We start from the raw sequence: 22460 nt of genomic DNA on the forward strand, positions 1-22460 counted from the left end.
CTGGGGAGAAGAGGTGAAAAAAGCCCGGTCATGGAATGAAAACTGTAGTCAATAAAAGCTAACATGGACTTTAAAATGATACACAGTCAGACAAAGGTATTAAAATGTATACTTAAAATGGTCTTACGTCAGTGTCCATCTTCTCTTACTATGATCTTGATCATCAGTCTGGAATGATACACTATTTTCTGTTCTCACTACAACCTTGCAGTTGCTGTGAATTAATTGTATGCTTCTTTCAGGCCTCATTACAGTCTTTGACACAAGAATGACTTTTCACAGAAGTGAGTGCCAGGATGTTCTGATTCTCATTGAATATTCTCATTAATCCATTCTTAGGACAAAGACTAATGATAAAGAATAAGCACAGATATTAATTATTTTATTTCTCATGGCAATCCTGGGGATGTAATGAGAATGGAATGATCACCCCTTTTTGGTTCTTGCAGTAAGGTTTTTAAGTATAGAAAAATATTCAAAATTAATTTATTCTTGTAATTAAACTGCAATAAGACCAGAAGCTTAAGACACATCACATTAATTCATTCTGGTGCCAATTTTAAGGACCCAACCGTGTAAGTGCCAATTAGAGTGCACAGAGCAGAGGATATAGGTCAGTGCAGAGCAGAGCATCAGAAATGAGTTTTTGGAAAATTTATACGCAGAAAACAAAGAACAGTATAGCCCCTAGATGGTAACAAGAGGTAATGACATTTTAGATTATCTGTGTGTTGGCATTTCTGTTCATTTCCAATAGATCTTCAGCATTGCTGGTTGTGCACTAATACAGTTCTTCACAGTTACAAATGTCTTTCATCCCAATATGGATGACATGGGTGTGGATGACTGACTCTAGTTTGTAACAAGTCAACAAATAGTTAGACTGTACCTCATCAGACACACAGTCTGGTTTTCAAAGACAGCTAACGTTATCACTGTTGTTTTTGAGAGCCTTTGCACAGAATAAAATCTATACAGCTTTCATGACAAATCCATTGTTCAGAGAACAAGTGCTGGACACAGAGCAAACACCATCACATAAGTATAGAACAATATTAAGGAAATTTAGGTTGCTCAAGTTGTTCAAAAGAATACTAGGCCCTGAACAGTCAACAATTTCCTCTGCTGGTCCTTTCTTCTCTTCAAGTCTAGAAAGTTCTCTTAAGAGAAGGTAGGAGAGCAAATTCTGATTTTCTCTTGTGTTCCATTTAAACCCCGTAATTGTTTCAGCGGGAGGCTGGTAAAAGATTCTGGATACTGAAGTCTTTAGTTAAGTACGGACAATGCTGGCATTAATGTTGGGATGAGGGGAAGAATGCAGAGAATCCTACAAAGGCACACTGTATACTTCCAGATCTTTTGTACAACAAAGTTTTGTATTAATTCTCTTTTCAAAAGTGTTTCCAGTCTTTCCCACAACTTTCCTGGTTTTGGTATTACAACACAGGCATATTTTTGTTTAGATGAAAAAGAGTAAGTGGCTAATTTTAAAATTCCTTTATTTGGAAGTATTTCATTATAGATAGAAAGTGATGAAATGTTACAAAGTGAAAAGTATTCGGCCTCATAATGTGGTGATGCACCAGACAAAAGCAATAATTGCCCAGGTGATCATCCCATTCCCAGCCAATTCCAGCTCAGTCCGTCACTGACTTACCCACCTACCCTCCACATACAAAACTCAAGGATACATACCTGTTGTTGGCCAACTCAGGGAAACTCAAATAAATACAGGGTAGTATTTTGCTGCAGTTACAAGTGTTAAGTATTCACTGATAGTTGTGTGTTTGTGTAGCTCCATCCAGTAGTTAGAACTAAGAGACAAAAGAGAAATGACAGGTTTCTTTGAGAATGTTTATATTAATTTGGAATTTTTCACTCTTGCTGACATTAATCTAATTGTATGACTACAGCATTCGTTTCAGCCCTATTTGTGAATATTGTAGTGCCTCTGGAAAAAAAAAGTTTATGAGTTATAGAATAAGCAGTTTCTGATAAGAACCAGAAAAACTGTACTTCATAGACTCGATTAAAGATGAAGATTGATCCTAATGCACTAAGCATTCTTATCCTATCTGTATTCATTTAAAACAATACCGGTCAATGTCACATAACAGAATAACACATGAGCTGGAAGCTGTCAGCAGACTTTAGACATAGACATGAAAATCTCTCTAATGCAGGCGCCCATTATTCTTTGTTTTAAGAGGTAAGCATTGAAGAGGGTATCCTTGGGACAAGAACCTACCTACTTACTGCAGGTTCTCTGAAGACTCCCTGCAAGATCAGAAACAATCTCAGTTCTGGAGGCTACTGACCCAACAAAGGGAATTAACAAGACCTTGCAGAGAAGTTAGAATATTTGTTTCTTACATAAAATGGTTTTAAAAGCCCTGAGCCTAGAAAATCTTCCCTGTTAGAACAGAGGGAATATTGCAGATTCATGTTTCATTTGAAATATTTTAAAGCAGTTTGACTCATTTTTCTCAGTCCTAGCACAAAATCACGCACTATGAGTAAGTGAGAGGTGCCCAAGCAAAGAGCAATCAAAATGTCCATGGTCCATCAGCTTACGAAGTTTCTATTGCAAAATGAGAGCCCACGTAATACATTTTGGGGGAAGAAAGCTTGATGTTCTTGGGGAGAGTAGTAATCAGAAGACCTGAAGTCTATTTGCCACACAGTATCCTCTGGATGATGTTGCCTATGTAATCTGTTTTTCCCCCTGCCCACAAAAAATAGTCACAGTTGCCTCAGCAGCTTGAGATCTATAGATGAAGAACACTATAGTCAAAGCTGGATTATATTTAGGTATTAGAACAGGAATCAAGAGAGGCAGATCCATTTTTCAGGTAAGTCATATGGGTTCTCCTCCAATTCAGCCAAGGTCATGCTAAGCAGTAAATTAAAACTAAGCCTGTATTTAAGTCTTGATTTATTCAGTGTAAATCTAACTTTGACTCCAGGGAGCACAAACTGGGTCTTCTGCACTGATCTGCCTTCGGTCTGCAAAATGAAGATGAGAATAATAAATTTACTTTACCTGCCCTAGTCATTCAGGATGTAAATTCTAAAAGGAAGGAATTTTTTTTCATATTAATGTACACGTTGTACCTAATTTCATTTTGGCTTTGTTCATGTTCCTTTGGTGGGATTTTCAGGAATACTCTAGCAGGCTAGTTGAGAAATGGGAATGTTCACCTATTCATTGAATTTGGAGTTTGATATAACACTAAAAGTAGTGGAAGCCTTCAAGGCACCCCTACACTTATGTGTAATACACATAATAATCACAGAATTTCATATTCAGCAGCATCTTAATCACATTTAAAACTTAAGGGTTCTTTTTCATCCAGTTTGGAAACAGAATAATGTGTGACCCATTTGTTTAATCAAAACAGCTCACACATCAATTTGTACAGGCTAGATGTTTTCAATGAAAAAGCCACAGACCAAAATCTTACTTTCCAAATAATTTCTAATTATGAGTACATTGAAGAAAATTACACTTTGCAGCCAGAAAAGGGGTGGAGATTCATAAAGTATTTGTTATAGCCCAATCTCCTAACTTTACATCCATGCCAGAAATTTCCCCAATTTCTAAATAGTGTGATGTGAGCACCAAATTTATCTCTGATGTTACTTCATTGATTACCATTTGAAATGCCTTCCATGGTATTACACCAAAGGTGAATGTTGTCTTGTGTCTTTTCATATATTCTATTGCTAGTAAAAATACCATGAGACGGCATTAAGTACAGTGCTTTCCCACACTGTAGCACTAACTAGGGGAGGCCAAAACAAGGGAAAGTGTGCCTTTGGGAGTAGGCAGAGAATTCACTGGGACAGGTGAAAGCTTAGAAGATTTTGCAACAGTAGATGCCAAAGACTATGAGAAACTTTTTTTGTTTATAAGTAGTGTTTTAAATAAAAATTTCAAACTAGAAATTAAATTTTAAACAACATGAGTGCCTCAGAGAACCAGGCTCTAAAGCAGTCCCTTAATGGGACTCCAGCACAGCCTTTATTTTTTAATGTGAAGAAGGGAAAGGATTTGTCATTAAACTTTAAAAATAATCAAAATAAAAATCCTTTTTTTTTTTTTTTTTTGTGGGCTGGCAGTGTTACTAAGAACGATTGTGTTCACTTAGTGGGTGTCCATTGGTGAGGAGAACTTCCTTATGTGTAACAGGAGTTAGATCCAAATCCAAATTTAAGCTTGTCTTGGCTTTCCTGGAGTCTATACTTTTTCATATGCAGAACTTCATGTCTGAATTATCTGCTCTTTAACAGTAATATCTTAACCAGTGGTTTGTATATAGGCTGTTACAGACTCACTGCTTTTAGAATATGAAATAAAAATTGACATGCAAGACAACTGTATTAAATGGAAGACCAACACTTGCTGTCATTCCTAGGATTTGCTGTGAGAAGTATATAACACATTAATACTGAACATTTTTATACTAGACAGTTACCCAATTCAGTATAAACCTAGAGAAGACGTGAAATGGCCATCTTCCTGCTCTGCTAGCCAAACATCAAAATGTTCTACCCTGCAGAAGGTTGTGCAAAGAAGGGAAGATGTTGTCCACTTTTTGCCTGCCACCTTTTCAGTTTCCCTGAGCGGTCATTGTAGTAAGTTGATACATACAGAATAGAAACAGAAGACAAGGCAGTTACAGCATTGAGGAAATAACGTCCATTCATAAAGGACAAAGCAAAGCCAGTCTAAGATCTGTAAGAGTAATCCTTAATGGTGGAGGCCCTAAACGTCAACATCAAAGCTGTTAATAGAGTAGGGTATCTTTTAAACCAAGTCTTTACGCCCTGTAACTACCTCTACACCAATAATGAGAACTAAATGAAAATAAACACGTAAGCAATGCTCCTGGATCCACAGAAGGTTTAATATATGCTGATCAACAACAAAATTACACCTTCCTGTTCATCACCAGTGGACCTGTTCTCACAATATTGCTGCTTACTTTGGTAAGAAAAGTCATTCAGAAGTTGAATCTGTGAGTGAATGTACTGTGGTGTACACAGTGCATAGCTCCCATAAATTTAGCACGCAGGAATTTATTTCAGCAGCTACAGCTTTCAGTAGTTCATCAGTTTTGTTTTGCCTGAATGTAATTTACCTTTCAGCCACCAAAGCCTTACAGTATGGGACTTGTACTGAAACAAAACCAGTACTGTAAGAGCACTCACATCAAGCTCCTGAAGTGGGGGGAAAAAACCCTTATATTTATTCCAAAGTTTTCCAAGCAGTTCAATGGAGATGTGTATCTCTGATCATTTTTAGAGCAATGTTAACGTTATGGTTGCACAAGGCTAGTAAAATTACAGTTTCAATAATGCAGCTCTAATTATATAACACAATGACGTCTCCTCCTTTTTTACTCTCTTAAAAAAGACACCACAGAAAAGGAAAGGCTATTGAAATGCTTTCATATTGTATTGTATAGTCACAGGCCTAATGGGAAAAGAAATGCGGTGGCCTAAAATGAAAAAAATTGAGCTTCAGAGATAGTCTTATCCATCAGAAAGAGCTATAAATGGGAGAGATAAAAGTCCTTTCAGTTCTTGAAAGTGCAGAGATTTGTGATTTTGTTTGGGTTTATCAGCTAACTTTCAGGAAGAAAATGCCAGTTTATTACTGGAACTTTTACCTTACCTAAACATAGAGAATTTGCCCAAGTTTCTTTTATGCATATGAGCTTCTTTATAAAATATGGCCAGCCTGGTTTTCATTGAAGTCACTGGGATTTTTGACATTGATTTCAAGATGAATAGCCAGTGGGTCCTAAGCAGAGAATATGAGGGAAAAGGCATCCTACCTCTTATCCACAGTGCAGTTCAGATCAAATGCTGTGAGCTTCAGGGGTGCATTTCCTGATGCTCTCTTCATGCCTGCTACATTTCTGTTCACAATAACCTTCTTCTCTAGTGAATTTTACAACTGCATTTGTGTGTTAGAAAATCTAATACTAACCATGGAATGCTGTCAATAATTGAGAAATCAAGTGACTTTTTATGGCATTTTACCAAAAAAAAAAAAAAAAAAAAAAAAAGCCACAGGTAAACTGACAAGTCCAAAGAGCAATAGGAAACCCAACTAAGGGCGTATGTTATGAATCATGACCTACTATCCTTGCTGGGATTGAGAGAGAATCTCCAGCACAAAATGAATTCAAGCCAGTTCAGAGGGATTCTTAAAGTAAAGCTAAAAAGAGAAGCCAAAATGTTGACAGCTTTATTGGAGCACATCACTCAAAGTAAGCACCAATGTATTTTAGAAGACTTCAAGACTTCTTTTAATATGAGTCTGATTCCCTTTAAGATACTGTCAAACTTCCTAAATACTAAAATGAAGTAGGAGTTGGTACTTTCATCAGAATGAGGTATTTTGTTAGCTGGGCTAAAAGTATATCTTTGGTAAGTAATCCACCAATATATATGCTTAGTGTCAATAGCTTTTCATCCATTCAGTATTGCTGTGAGCCATGATACTACAGTGTTCATGGTCATCTAAGAATCTACATAATTATGAAAAGACAGTGTTACGTTTTTGTATAAAACAAGTACACCTTACAATGTTTTACTTCTCTGGTTCTTCTTATGTACAGGTCCTTTCTATGAAAATTGTGGAATTTTTGCCAAATAAATGTTCTACAACTGTAAAGACTGAATACAACAGAGGTATTTATGATCTACTTTCTTTCCATGGTGCATGTGCCTATATATATACACACACACCCACGCACACGTATTTAAAGGTCTTTTGATCTTTCACTGTAAGTCTCAAATATTTGGTAGAGCACTAAGAAGCATTTTTGTGGCCATGCAAGGAGTACAAAGCCAGTGTTGTATGGCCCTTCTACTGTACCCATCTGTGATTGAGGGGTGGAGGAGAGGCACTGGAGTTGATGTTCTGCACAGCCCCTCTTATGCCTGTTTCTTTTGTTTTACTTGCCAGAAATTTAATTTTAAAATGTGCTTCAATCACTATCCATCTCTATCAAGCAAGTGTCATGACAGGGGTACATTACAGTTAACTGATTTAAAGCACATAGTAGAAATACAATGAAATGTAAAATATAGGAAAGATGCTTTATTGCTACAATGATGTGACAAGTTAATATATTTCTTATTTCATCATGGAAATATAAGAATATCTGCTGTCCCACATATACAGAACAGATCACATTCTGTAGTCTGGATTTATTGCCAGATTTAGTGTCTTAGTAAGGAGTGATTCTCCCTTCAGCATTGCTTCTTTTAGATTACTACAATGTAGTGAATCCTCAGAATACTACTGGAGTGCAAAGAAAGTCATCTCTTATTAAGCATGAAAGTACAAGTATCTCAACTAGGTTATTCTATTAGATGTCCCCATAGATATAGTGGATTATTTTAAGCCCACTGAAGGGCAAAAGTTTTTTCAGAAAATGCTGTACTTCGTATGATGCAAAGCAGAGGTCCAGGCTAAATCAATGCAGATTCATCGGGATAGAACACAGTTCACTGCACCCAGTCACACAACAGTTTTTTTGATATTTGAGATGTTCCTCCTTCACCATCCTTTATCACTCCTTTCATACTCCCAGCTGTCTCCTGCTTCACCATTTGTTTTATTTGTGCTTTATTTTCCAGAAATTTCATTTTGAAATGTACTGCAAATACCATCCAAACTTGACACAGTATTATCTCTGTCAAGCAAATGTCTTGATAGGGATACATGACAGATTAATTGATTTTACAAAAACTATCAAAATAGGAAGAATATATACAGCATTGTAGAACATTACATATAACATTGTAAGGTAGCTGCAAGATTTTTTTTATGCTGCAGCGGCAGAAACAGCAGCTGACAGAGCTTGAACATACTTGCATTTGCTTGGCATACTGTCCAAGCCTTCCTGCCTTGTTGTAACTACTGCCACATCCACCTCCTAACTACTTTTATAACCAAGGTTTCTCATCAAAGAATATTGTTCAAAGAATCAAGGTCAGGTTGGTAGTTGCTGATCTCTTCACGCACATAGTAAATCCTGATTCATTTATATAATCTGATTGTTATATACTTTACAGAGCTTTCACACCTAGCAGAATATTTTGCTAACTGGATGAAAATGAAATAAATCACATCTTAGGTGTGGTGGCCAGTAAATAAATAAATAAATAAACTGGCAAGCAAGCACAGAATGGAGATGATAGCTGTAGACCTATCTAAACCCCTCATTATGCAGTGAAAACAATGAAACAGAATTACTCTCTTTTTCCTCAGAACAGCTTCTCTGTAAAGAAATGCCTGCTACAGATTCCCAAAAGCAAAAAAATTGTCTTTCGATGAGAATATTTCAAGTCAATGAAAGTCTCCTCACAGTCTTATTGATGGGTTGATATGGACGATAGATGTAAAAACTGGCTTGCATAGTAGCAACTACCTAAAAAAGCATCAGTTGATACAAAGATGAGCAGTCTGTATTCTCAGGAACAAAGACTTGGGAGAGCACACCATTCCCATTCTCTTCCCAGCTGCCTGTGCTATCCCCAGTATGGGTCTTCCAGTGGGTTTAAACTGGTTTTCCTGTCCTCCTTCATCTGCCACAAAAGCCTCAGAATTTGCCATATATCAGAGATGTGGGCAAAGTGCTGCTAAACTTCAAGAGCTTTCCCCCACAACAGCCCCTTAATGCAGTACAGATGAATTTGCTTGTACAAACTACTCTGAAGCTGCTCCAGTTTGTGCTACGGACCAAACTCCTCTCAGTTAACACCCATCCTACTGAAGATTTTTAATGGAAAACTTAAATGAGAAAAATGTTATTAATCTGTAAATTTTTTCCCCTCTAAAATATTTAAGTCTCAGCAAGCCCATTCACCACAAAAAATTGTATTATCTGTTTAAGACTGTTAAGACTCTTTTTCATTTCCATCAAAATTTGCTACAAGGGGGAAAAAGTCTTTTCAACTTTGGTTGTAGCTTTTTCTCTTTTTTTGGCTTCATACACATATATTGCAAATAGTAAATTACTGTAATTACAATTCAAGTTTATATATCCAAATAGAAACACAAAGTTACAGGTCTTCTAGGTCTGTAAATGTTCTTCTTTGAAAATGGCTCATTTTCATCTGAATGTCTTCTATGACCAGTGTATTTCCAGCTCATTTCTTTCTCTAATTCATAAACAGAAAATTTTAGTAGTTAGCTACTGGAGGTCATCTCTGCTTGCTTTTCCACTATCAATAGAGTCTGAGATCTTAAGTGCTGGCTCTGCCTACTTAAGGTCCAAACATAGTACAAGCCTTATCCTACAAAGTGGATGCCTGCATGCTACATGTCTGTGAGAGTACTTTCTAGGAAATCACAGAGAAAAGAAACTACAGGAAAATCTAAGTAGTTTCAGAGAGAGTGCAAAGAAGACGACCTGAATGATGAATTAGCATGCACTAAATTGGCAGTTGCCACCAAAGTAGGAGGAAAGGCTGCAGGCATCCTGGATGTGAGAGGTAGAATTCATAATGATCCTGATACCAGACACATGGTCTAAAAATAAACATAACAACTGCTCTTGATGAGGAATGCCCAGTGTTCTAAACTCAGGTTAGAGAAAGATCAAGAGGGAGCAGTTTTTGCCAAAAGCTATCCAAAGAGATGGATGTAGAACATTAGTCAGCAATATCACTGGGTTTTTTTGGGGGGGGGGGGGAGGGGGAGCAAACAGTACACTGGGATGAGCATAAACAGGAGTATCATCAGAAAGAAACGTAAGGTATTCTTTGCACTTGACTCTGTGGTGTGGCCGTGGTCTGGTTTGGGACATCACATTTGAATAGAAACCTGGGCAGCCTATATGCGGTCTGTTGGAGAACAAGAATAATCTGGAAAACAGGATCTCTGAAAAAGTTTGGAAGAACTAGGGTTGTTTAGGCTAGAGAAAAGACAACTAAGGGGACGTATGAAGGCAGTCTTCAAGTACATAAAAGACAGCTCAAAGCAGAGAGGAATAAATGATTCTCTTTGTCCACTCTGGATAGGACAAAAATGATAGGCTTAAACTGCATCAAGGGAGATTTAGGTTGGGCATTAGGGCATGCAGCCTTCCAGTAGCAAGGGCAGGTTAGTACCTGGATAAATAGGAATACTGTGGAATCCCCAAATCTGCAGGACTTTCAGACAAGCAGTTTAGGTATAATCAATCCAACCTAGAGGCTGGATCTGTTATCTAGTCCATACTAAATGACATCTTTAAGGTCCCTTCTGGTCTTATGTTTTAATGAGCATTAAATGCTCTAAATCCCCAGGTAATCAAACGGGTATCATTTTATATCCACTAACAGTGGGGTAGTTACCCACAGAAAGCAAGACAACTGTGAGTGAGGCCCAGTATGATATCAGAAAAAGCTTCCAGTGAGCAGCACATGGTATCAGGCCCTGTATTCACTGCCCTGCATAGTTGCAAGTACCCAGCTAAATTATTTCAAAATCCCTGAAGCACGTGTTTGGAGAGATGTGAGCACTTCGTTGGTTCCAACAGTGATTGGGAACAATTCCTCTAGGATTAAGCTCTTACACTGAAGCTTTGTCTAATTTTTTGGCCCAGTGGTAATTTTTGAGGTTTCTTCATGGTCTAATTAGTTTTTCAGAGGAATCTACCTGCCATCTATACATGGGGGGGGGGGGGGGGGGGGTGTAAAGAATACAAATTCGTATGCTATAGCATACCCAGAATTTGTCTACAAGTACTACTGATTTTTCAGGGAAGCCTCACTGCATTCTTATGAAGCTACAGCTTTGTGACTACATGGTTTATTCTTCCTAGTTTAAACAGGCTTGAAGCTACGTTTCAGATTTCAAAAGGGCAAGAGAAGGTGAGTCACCATTAGTGAAAGGATTGGATTTTGCTACTGGGAAGTGTTTCTAAAATAGAGTTTAGAGTTTGTTTCCTTTTCTCCTACCAGATGTTTAAGGAAAATCCATGTGCTTGTTTTGTCTGAAATTCTTTTGAAAAATACAATAGCAGTCTTTTGTCCTTATTAACATTTAGCATAAAGACCACAAATTCAAAGAACTAGAATTGCATTTGTAATGCATGTGTTCACTAACTGAATTTAAATATAACCTTGATTGTCTCCTTCACAGTGTTAGGATCCTGACTCTGTAAATGGTGCTTGGATCAGAGCATGAAATGGTGCCCACCTCATCCTGCCTTTAGTAGAACTACCCTGATACTACCAGTTTAAGAGTAAAATAAGGTTCATTATTTATTGCTCTCATACTTTGTGTTTTACTCTTTCAGTGCGACACAAATAACAACAGAATTGTGTGTTACTCACATAAACCCAATTCTTAAAGACTAAGGGACTCGTGCACTTAGTGCTACAATAATTGCCTTAAAGGTATTTTTATTTCATGCATATAAAAATCACCTTGACTTTGAAAACTTGATGCCACTATACAAGGTTATTTACATTTTTACTTAAAATTAAATTCTATTTGTGTATGCAAATGCAGTATGGGGGAGGGTTTAAAAAACTGGCAAGTAAACCCTAGTGCACTCAGAAGTAGAAATTATTATCCATTTATCTATAATGATTAACAGTTAAAACGCACTCTCTGACATTTCCTCTGTCTTGGGATGAACAGAAGCTTTTGTTTTCCAGAAATAAAAAAACACTTTTTTTTTTTTTAACAGTAAATGCCTTAAAAAGGGACCACATCAGTCTCATGGCACAAAGCCAGAGAAATTTAAAATACACCCATTGCATACACCATCAAAGAGTAAGTTAAATCCATAAGCCTTGTTTATGAGACATTAACACAAATATGGATTAAAAAAGATACAAAATTACACTTTCCTGGTATGTATTAGCTTACATAGGGAACTATAGAGCAAGATGAATAACAAGTAGCTGAGGTGGCTGCATATAAGCTTTAAATCTCACCTCAAAAGTGTGCTGAAAATAAAGGCATGACAAGCCTTTCCACTAGCTGAGATGGGCCTTAGTAAAACAGGGACCTGATAAAATGGCACAGTATCATCTGTTTTAAGAGCAGCATCTCCCTCTTGCAATTGCACATCTTCTACAGGTACATATAGTCTAACTTTGCTGATTGAGAAACAACATTTTCGGTTGGTCTGTATAAAAACAAAACACACCAAACTCAGAAATGTGACTAGATGCCCTGGGAAGGGTTTAAGCATCCATAAGGAAGACAAAAATTCTGGTCACAAATGAACAGACAACGTTAGAAGAACCTGTTTGCCTAACTGATGTTGTGAAGATCTTGGCCCAAGTGAGGGAGAGAAGATGGGTTTGATTTGATTTGTTTTTTTCTTTTTCCTATGGAAACATTTCTTCTTTTTTTATTTAGGCTTCACACTTTTCCTGGGGCCTCTGGGCTCCTGTCCAGGCCAAGATACTTCAGAACTGACTTTGGTTTTCTGAGGTAAGTGATCTGTTGCTTTCAGAGCATTATAGGAGGGGTCAAGAGTGAGGTGGCATGGTATGGCCTCACTCTGGCTCCTGCCTCCCTGACATTGTACACGCTAATGCAATGTGAAGTAGCACGTCTAAATAGCCTGTCAGACTGTTTTGATGTTAGCAAACCCACAGATGGGATTCATTTCCACATTGTTCAAAAAACGTAAACGATACAAGGACATTAAAGAGCATTAAACTACTTGATGACATTTTGGTCACATTAATGAAAAGTGGCATTTATAAACTACTAGGAAAAACTGGGGGCAGGGAGAACAGAAGGAAAAGAGGAAAGGAGAAGTGATGAGGGGAAGAGGAATTAAAATCAATCAATCAAAAAAAAAAACCCAAAGGGACCTGAACAGTCTCTGGACATTATCAAAGAAATGAGGACCTTAAAAATGAAATAAACCCCAGAGTGAACTTTCCCTGTGTGTTAATGCTTGGGTGTAAAGGCCCACCATGGGCAGGGATCCCTGAGGAAGCAGTGTAACTGCCTGTCCAGGGCTACATATGCATCTGTTCACTCATAGGGGATAGGACCTTCCCACTTACGGCATCCCATCAGTGCCAGTGAGCCAAGTGTTACTGAATGTAGGAAAGAGTATCAAAATCCAACTCACCATCTTAGTTCCCCTCAGCTGAGGCATAATTTTACATTCAGTGACTTACATGAAAAACCTCCTGCAGCATCCAAGAGCATTAAGTCACACTACGGACTCTGCAGCCCGAAGACATTCCAGCGGGCAGGTCGAGAGAAGGAGGGCTAACAGCAAGCAAGCGGTAGGCCACGCAAAGCTCTGGGATCCGGTCTTGCCGCTTCTGCAGCCTGTAAGGCACACTCTAATAAGGAGCAGGGCCTGTGTGTGTGAACGGGATAAGCAGCTGCTGGTTCATTGGGGCGGCTGCACCAGGATGCCAGCCTTGCTGAGAAGGAGGGCGGACAGCAGACATGCTGCTCTGGCTACACCACTGCCACTAGCAGCCGCGGCATATTTTTTTCCAGCATTTGTGGCTAAATTAATTGTTAATGACAAAGACAACCTTCACTCTGTGTACTTTCCTGCCCATATTTGAATCCTTTACAAGGCCCCCCTTTTCTGCCCTCTCCTCCCCCTCACCATCCCCTCCCTTTCTCTGATAGGAAATGCAACCCGAGATGTGCGAAAAAACAGTGCGCATATTGTCGTTTAATTGGCCCCTTGCTCGGGCGCATCGGGCCTCAGCGCGTGTGCTGTAGGGTGTCTGCTCCACAACAGGAAAGAATAAACCCAGACTCAAATCATAGGAAATTCATCAAATATGCTTCTTAGAGTTCTGTCTTTCAAGGTCTGTTTCCCTGCCATATGATCTCTATAAACCAAATTACTGCTGGCCTGAGTACAAGACTGGAGGCGCCTGGGGCTAACATATAATGAATGCCAAATGTACGTGACAATAGACTGATCATGGAGAAGAATTGAAAAATTTTTAAGTAGTTCTTTTCTTTTATTTATAAAAAGCAAACTGACTACGCTTAATACATTTAAAAGGAGCCAATCATTTCCCTGCAGTTCCAGACCCACATAACAAACCTTTTCTACCAACTCCATTAAACTGCTAGGACATAAGATACTTTGGAATAAGGCTGAATAAGGTAACAAAATAGAAAATAAATTAAAAATACATCATTTTAGGTAGGGAGGAATATACACGTTATTGAATTAGTTTCATTTTCCTTCTACAAGCCTTTGTAAAAAGATTCTGCTCTTACCTTAAAATGCAACGAGGGTAAATTCCTCCTGCTGGAATGTATCATCTCAGAACTGCTGCATTCTAGAAAAGTAAGAAAGCTGCTTAAAGGCTAGATTGATGTCAGATGAATTATTCGTATTAATTTGTGCAATAAACAGACCAGAAATTTTTATCCCTACGTTGCCAGTTATTCTAAATAACCTAACAACTTCAAGTGTTGCTATCGCAGGATCACAGGAAATGTGAAATCTCCAGAATAAAAAATATTACACACTCTACTACATACAGAGGGTAATTAATATTGCTTTTTAGGTTTTAGAAAATACTGCACTTAGAACTGCAAGTCAACTAACAGACCGTCTATAACCTATAAATGCTTCCATATTCACAGACATCAGCAGTCTTAGAGCTACGAAAAAGTAATAATACATACATATTAATGCATCACGTTTTGTCCTTTGGGGAGTATATTTTTTAAAAGGGCCAAGGCAGCAATAAGAGTTCCTCTAAAAACTCTAAATGCCATAATTGTTTTATATGAATTACAGTGCTCATATTAATAAATGATGAATGTTTTGTATGTGTAAGTATTTGATGAATATAGCCAAAGGAAAAAAAAAAAGCCTGTCTTTTAAGTTGACATTTAAAAAAAAATGTTGCTGTTTGAAGGTTTGGAACTGGTTAAATACAAGATTATTTTAACCACATTTCAGTGAAGAACATGAAATATGGCCCATGAGGTCATGCAACTCAGCAAAACATTGCTTTCCTTCCATTTTTTTTCAAGTTAAATAGAAACAAAAGCAAAATTGCCAGAACACCTCTTTAGCCATATTTTAATCAAACCGCCTGTAGCTAATAAAAAGTTGCATCTCTAGGGCACCCCATAGAAAGCATCCAGAGAGGAATCAACCTGCATTGCTGGTGCTCCCTTGAGAGCAGCAGCTCTGTTGGACATGCCAGGAACACCCACAAACACTTGGGTCTCAGCCCTTATTCTGACGAGCTGCTGTATGGGGTGAGAAGGACATGAGAGATGAGAAAGAAAACTGTCCTGATCCACCACCATAGAACAGCTTGCAGGAACAGGACTGTAATTTGGAAATCTAACTCTAATCAGAGTTTATTACACAGAGCAGAGAGCAGTATTCCATTTCTTAGGTCCTGGACATGTCTACATTGCTGTAGAGAGGAGATTCTGTTCTTCTGTCAGTGTAAATCAGTCAGAAGTAGCTCTACTGATGTTAGTTAGAATTAACTGGTACGAGGGCGCCAGCAGTGAGACAGGGATCAGCGCTAGAGTTTCTATTTGTAGAGTTCTTTAAAACTGCTGTGGAAAATGTTTGTTTGGGTCTGTGAGCAAGGGAAAAGCTTTTTCAAGTAACAACAAAATTGTGCCATCTCTATTTTCCAGTGTAGAATTATTTTAAATTCAGTTTCAGGTACTTCTTCCCACTCACAAAACTTCTTTAACCTGGTCAGAAAAATAGAAACTTGCAAGATAATTAGCTTGTATAGAAATATGTCAAATACGTGGTTCTGAAATTGTTTCTGATTTCATTACATAGATACCATACAGCATGCCAAAATGTGTATTTACACACAACTAGTTACTCTGGACTATAGTGACAGCCACTACATGAATCACATTCTTCACAATTCCCACATAGACATTTATATACAAACTGGAATATCAAAAAAACTACTTCTAAAACAATGCAAAACAAGGCATAGAGTGACTATAAATCATGTTTTCTAAATGCAACAAGAGAGCAAAATACTTTTGATGGAAAGTTGTAATATCTCGCAAAATCCCTTCTATAATTTTAAACCAGCTTTGCTTCCTTCCCCTCACTGAAAGCTCTTTCAGAACTTTTAGTCTAAATGTATTCATGACTAACATACCTATTTCATTTTGTACCAATATTACCATATTCATCACCTGATTTTCCTTAATGTCAGTAAGCATCCTGTTTAAACAAATTTAGGACTGACAAGTCAGCCAAGAGGAACTTTTCTCCCCTGGCCAAGACCACAGTTTGCCCTGGAAAGGGGGAGGATAAGTAGAAATTCCATCATATCATCTGCAAGGCAGTGTGATAGGTAATGCTATCCTTACCCAGCTACTTCAGGTGACTCCTTGTCTAGTGTTTACTGCCTGTGAAATGCAGGATGCTCTAAACTCTTCTCAGACTCAACGTGTCAAGTCTCATGACAGTGCCTGGCTCTGGATCATGGACTTGCAACCTGAGAGATATTTTAAAATGGTACTAAAATATTTTGTTTGCACGTATAGCAGACTGCTGCATTTGAGATACAAGAGCGCCGAAGGCATCACTAAGTCCACAGAGATTTGGACAAACATTCAGTTGTATCAATGACAGTACAGTACAGTTGAAACAGCTATCATTACTTGGATTTGACACGTAAAAGCTTTGACATTCTTATCTACTTATGTACATCCTCTTGGCAAATTGACTGCATAAATAGTTGGCAACAGTTATAGCAATCTTTAAAAACAAATAATCTAGATTATCTCAAATATACTTGGTCTCTTTCTTTAGACAGATGTATGCTTAAACTACTTTGTGAACATAATAATCAGAACTGGAGAATTTCATATTTTTTGTGTATTATATCCTAAGTAACTGTGTTAAGAGTATTGTCAGGGCTGAAAATTCAAGCCCTCGAAGCTATAAATAACAGAATGAAAGTTGCCATTAATTCAGTCTCCTTAAAACTTCACTTGTTAATTTTCAACAAGATCCTACATCAAAGAATACAAAGGACTATTGGTGCTCAAAGAATAAGCAGCTGTTCAGAATTTTCTTCTCTCCCCACTGTTCAGTGTACTGCCTCTGCCTTTATTCATGGTGTACTGTCCAAGCCCTGTTTTGAAAATAGAACTGTTAATTCCTCCATGGACTTTTGGTGATGCTTATCACTATAGTATTACAGAGTTTTACATTAATACATCTCTATGAGTTGAGGGCATATTATCAACTCAATCTTCAGGATGAGAAACCACAGCACAGAGATAAAAGAAATCTACCTTATTTTAGTACTAAATCTAAGGTTCAAAATACCTGATTTAGACTATTTAGCACTATATTCACTTGATCAGTTGCAACTGTGTGAACTTCAGCAAATGAAATCGCTGTGTCTCAAGTTAGACACCCCAAGAAGAACGAAGACGAAGAAATAACTACCTTTAAAAAGCACAGCTTGATTGAGATCTGATAAAAATGCTGTGGTATAGACCAAGAATCCTGTACCTTACTACTAAATATGCTGAATACCGTGAACTGCCACACTTGGAAAATATGATTCAGGAACTCTAAATATTAAAATTCATAATAAGGTCTACAGAATTAACAGAAAATACACTACCAACACAAAAAAGGATCATTTACTACTGACTGGAACTTTTGTGTTTTTAGTAATATTGTGCATGTTTCTTTCATGTGCCCAGGAATCATATTGTCTAAATGCTCTTCGAGGAAAGTAGTAGATTCTTGGTAATCAAAGAGATGGGCCCCACTGTGTGAGCACAGCAGCACCTTGAAACTGGGCAACTGCTTCTTATAGTGAAATACAAAAACCAAACTAGGTATCTTGCCCTAAGCAACTGATTTCCAAAGATAATACAATGATCGGGACTAATTTGGCTAGCCCAACTCCTCTTTGTCAATAAATAATAAATGAACATTGCTGGAGAGGAAATGATGACATTATTAACATAAATTTCTCAAAATTTATTAACCCAAATGATTGAATCTTTTTTTCAAGTTCCAAGTTAAGCACCAAGTTAAGCATTCAAGATCCCAAATTCCTTTTCAACAGCTATCTAATCCTGGAAGGCTTCATTGAGCTTCTCCTTGTATTACTGGGAAGTGCTTAGGATCCCAGCTCAGTGGTTCTGGAATTGGACATGCGCATCTCCAGGCCTGCAGTATATGGGGAACGCACTGGAAAATATCATGTGCATTACATCTGATCATTGTGGAACTATTTTCCTGGAATGAAAAATACCAGGAAGTTGCTCAAAAGCTGGAGCCATAACTAATCTTAGTTCCTCTATACAGCACACATTAACTTTTAAGATTTCATTCAATAAATACAGTTTATGCCTATAAGGCTAATATCTTGCAGAAGAATTTCTAAAGCAACAATGATGGAGGAGCAAAAATCTCATTTCTACTCTTCTTCTCTTTCCAAAAATACATAAGCAAAGTCATTTGAGGAAAAAAGACTTGTAACAGTAGAGCTCAGAGGCCGAAATGAAGGTTGGGGCCAGCTGCAGTGCACAGCTGTCTGAACACATCTTAGAAAGAGACTCCACTCTGAAGAAGCATAACTGACAAAGCAAAGAAGGCAAAAGATGGGAAGGACACCAAAAGCAGAGTGAGCGAAGGAACCTGACCAAGCTGAACACAGGCAATGCTGGGAACAGACTACAGGCTTTCTGAATCCTTGTGTGCTGCTGTTTTGACATGTGGCAAACACTGGGGTTTGGTTTTTTATATTTTTCTTCTTTCTTTTTTAAAGGAAAACTTATCAAAATAAGATATGGCTGAAGTTCTGTCCAAATACAATCACCTGCATATTAGTTTCTCAGGATTCAAAATTATCTTCCGTGAATGACAATAATAAGATATCTTCTTGATTTGTCCATATTTAGAAATTATTTTTTTCATAAGACAGGAGTGTACGCAGAACAGCCATAACTAACTATAATATGATAATGCACATACTCTCCTTTGTAAGCTATGCATTATTCCTTATTAGTTATGTCTTCATGCTCTTAGACACTTATTACCTCAGCTAGGGATGGAGACTTTGTTGTTTAGGAAAACAGGGCTTGTGAAAGAGTTTGTGGATTTTCAGAAATCAAATTCTTTACTCAAAAATGAGTTCCGTAAGTTTGGGAAAAACAGGACATTTCCATACAAAACAAGGAAACTCAATTCCTGCTTTAAGTGTATAAAGGCAAGCAATAAGTCATAATCTCAGACCTGATAATAAACTATTTTATCACCATTAATACTGATAAAGACTTGACATATTTACTGACGTATAGTAACAGTTGTTAAAATTCAGCTTTTAACAAAGTTATCAAAATATTGTGAGAAGAGCTAACAAAATTAACATTTTAATGGCAACCACTGAAACAGGAACTGTTTTACAGACTGATTCTGGAGCTAATCCATGTGCCATAGATGACTGAGAAAGAAAAAAGAAAACCTGCCTTCAGTGCAGGGAGTGCGGAAGTTTAAGAGTTACACACATACAAAAATCTAAATGAGTCAACAAATACTGAAAGAGAGCCAAAAAATAGTTTAGCTGAACATGTGGGCTCCTTGTCTATGCAGGCTTTTCAGAGAATGTTTTTCATAAAAGAAATGTAGAACCACTTAATGCTCAGTCACTGTATTTCTGGGGATATGTCTTGGCTGCACTATGCTCAAGAGTTTAGACTGCTACTGAAGGAGGAACAATCCTCTCCCAAGGCAGTTACAATTTAAATCTCCTCTTAGGGTGGAGAAGTTCATTTTATCATGCTTTTTTCCTCCTTTTTTGCCACTGCTGCGTGCACCTGGCAGTCTCCAGTTTCTTGCTACGCATTGTAAGCACAAATGACAGTAGAAAGAAGCATGATAACTTGTAGCTGCAGGACAAGTGCATGAGTATGTGGACTTTCAACAACCAAATGATGAAGCAAAATATTAGAAAGAAGCTGTAACAGATCATGAATGCCAACATCATGCAAAATCCATGGTCATGGGATGAACATTAGATCAGAAATGACAGCACACACAATAGAGATGCAAGATTTTTGCAATTTATATTATGACGACCCTAGGAACAAGAAAGAGGATTTCATTATGTAGTACTTAATGCCCAGTACTTTTTAGGTTCCTGTACCGCACTGGAGTTCTTCCATGCTATTGTAATATAAATAAAAAGTTAATCAGAATTTCTGGGGAGGAAGGAATCTCTTTTTAAGTGTATCCACTGCTTTTAACACCCACAAAATCTTCTTGCCATTTGAACGTTTGCCCTTTAAAACCAGTCAGCGTGAATTGCTGCTTTTCCTCGTCATACATTCTTCAAAGCATATATTAAATACTCTTGGTGAAACCTTGTCACCTCTTCCCCACCCCATTCCCAGTTGAAGTCAATGAGAGTTTTGTTACTGAAATCAGTGAGGCCAGGATTTCTTTCTTTCTCATTAAAAGGTATTCAGACACCACAGGCTTTTTTGTTTGGCAAGATCCAATTTCCATTTTATCCAAACCATCAGAGCTCAGGGAACAGGCAAGATCAACCCTCTGATGAATTCTGAGACCAATCTGTGCACCCCTCAGTCAACTACAGAATCTTGCTCACCTGACCCTCTGGGCCTCTACTGTTCTTCACTTACGCTATTCCTTCTTTAGATTTAAGCATTAAACTAAGACAATGGAACAAATTCTGTTTCCAGTGATCTTAACATAAATTTAAAGGACCTGTACTTACACAGCTGATGACCCTAATTCCTCAGACAGCTTGTACCTAGAACACAATTAAAAAGTGCTCTTCTGGCAAACACAGTTTAAGTACATTAGTTGTCTTTAAAATATATACAGATCAAAATCACTTTCTATACAGACTGTACCAACTGCTTTGTAAGCAAAGTCCTCCAGTACATAGCTCTGCACATGAAGGAAAGTAATTGTGCAATTGTCAAACTTTCCTTTTCTTGAATTTGAGAATCTTAGCTTTAAAGATGGCGCGTCACAGCCTATTAAGCCACCAAGACAAACTAGCTGTTTTATACAGAGGGTAAATCAGTTAGTGATATCATGGCCATTTCACTTCCAGAAATGTTATATATATAAGCGGGTGAGGCCACCCACATGGTCCAGTGTTGTGGTCTGGTTGCTCTGTTGGAAAAAGCAGTATAAAGTCAGCTTTTTGGCTTCTGCCAGCACATCCAGATGATTTCAATTTGTTCAGATTCCACTGGAGTGGTCAGCATTACTTTGACAACGCTGTGCCAATAGGCAATTCTCTGCAGTCTTAAGAATTTCAATACACGCTGGGACCAGGCAGAGGTACAGCTATCTGTTTTACAACCCATTACCCATATGGCTTCTTAAATGTAGGTCCATTAGGTAACTCCCATATATGCAAGTGTTTATTGTGTGGCTTACATTCAATAAACACTTTACCAAGCTCAAGTTTCTACTGATGGAGTAAGGAGAGATTACGACAATAGCCATACCTTAGGGGACCATACATTGAGTTCATTTTTAAGTAGAGTTCAGAATCCTGAAACTTACAGTACCACATTAGAGTGAACTTACTCATTAGCAATCAAATCAGTAAGTGCCAAAAAATTGACCCAACAGTTTTTATGGTTGTTTCTAAGTAACTTAAATTGTGTATGAAGGATAGTAATACCACAGAGGAAATTTTCTTTTTTAACTTGTGTTTGGCAGCCCTGCCTGTAAGCATGAAAAGACCTCAGGATTGTACAAGATTATCTGCTGATCACAGAAAGGTTTAAACATTCAGAAGGTGTTCTTTGAATTTTTTGATGGAATTTTATTATGCAGTAAAAGAGAGGAAATAGTCTTGGCACTTCTGATGTTCAGCAAGTTAACCATCAGCATGAGTCCAACCTCACATTGGCAAGAATCGCATGTTCTCAGAGTTTCCATCTACTAGTTGCCATTTCATTAGAGAGATGGTGTGTGGAGAACAAATGGGTCCTCTTTCCAGACATTCAGACTGTTGTATAGGTTGTTAAATCATCAAGGGAATTAAAGCTATTCAGGACTCAGACTACAGTACATGCAATATAAGAAACATTTCTTAGCTAAGTACTGTACGTACTCGGAAAAGCAAATAGCATTGATGATGCCACTGATTAACTCACTACCTGCAACAAGTTTCCAGTTTTTGGAACCAGACTCCAAGGAGCAGTTTACTGTTCAGAACTGACAGCAAATGCCTTTCATTTTACTTCACCACCTTGTCCTCTTACCTTCATCAAAATTCATAAGGATCACTTACAGAAAGGGAGATGCTTTTACGATGAAGTGTAATCTATAAGGTGAGTGCATGGACCAAGACAAAAATCATTTCATGACACTCCATTTACAGCAATCAGGGAACAAACCCACCAATTAATAGTTACTGAACTGGTAGGTGCACACATACTTTCCTAATTTTTAGTAAATTTATGG

The 22460-nt window shown here is 37.7% G+C and overlaps 1 long non-coding RNA gene across 3 annotated transcripts in view; it reads right to left on the reverse strand.

Moving 5' to 3' along the window:
- LOC112985643 (uncharacterized) overlaps positions 1–14481 on the reverse strand; it is a 36333-nt gene extending 21852 nt beyond the window's left edge. The window contains exons 1-2 of one of the 3 annotated variants that reach the window (XR_010389508.1): positions 14246–14481; positions 1696–1814 (exon numbers count right to left, since the gene is read on the reverse strand). This is a non-coding gene — a long non-coding RNA (uncharacterized LOC112985643). Of the gene's footprint in view, positions 1–127; positions 317–1695; positions 1815–14245 lie in introns of those variants that run through there. The other 2 variants (XR_003259794.2, XR_010389509.1) reach the window with 2 other exon arrangements.
- Between the last annotated feature and the right edge of the window lie 7979 nt (positions 14482–22460).

This window comes from Dromaius novaehollandiae, chromosome 5 (assembly GCF_036370855.1).
Source record: "Dromaius novaehollandiae isolate bDroNov1 chromosome 5, bDroNov1.hap1, whole genome shotgun sequence".
NCBI classification, from domain to species: domain Eukaryota; kingdom Metazoa; phylum Chordata; class Aves; order Casuariiformes; family Dromaiidae; genus Dromaius; species Dromaius novaehollandiae.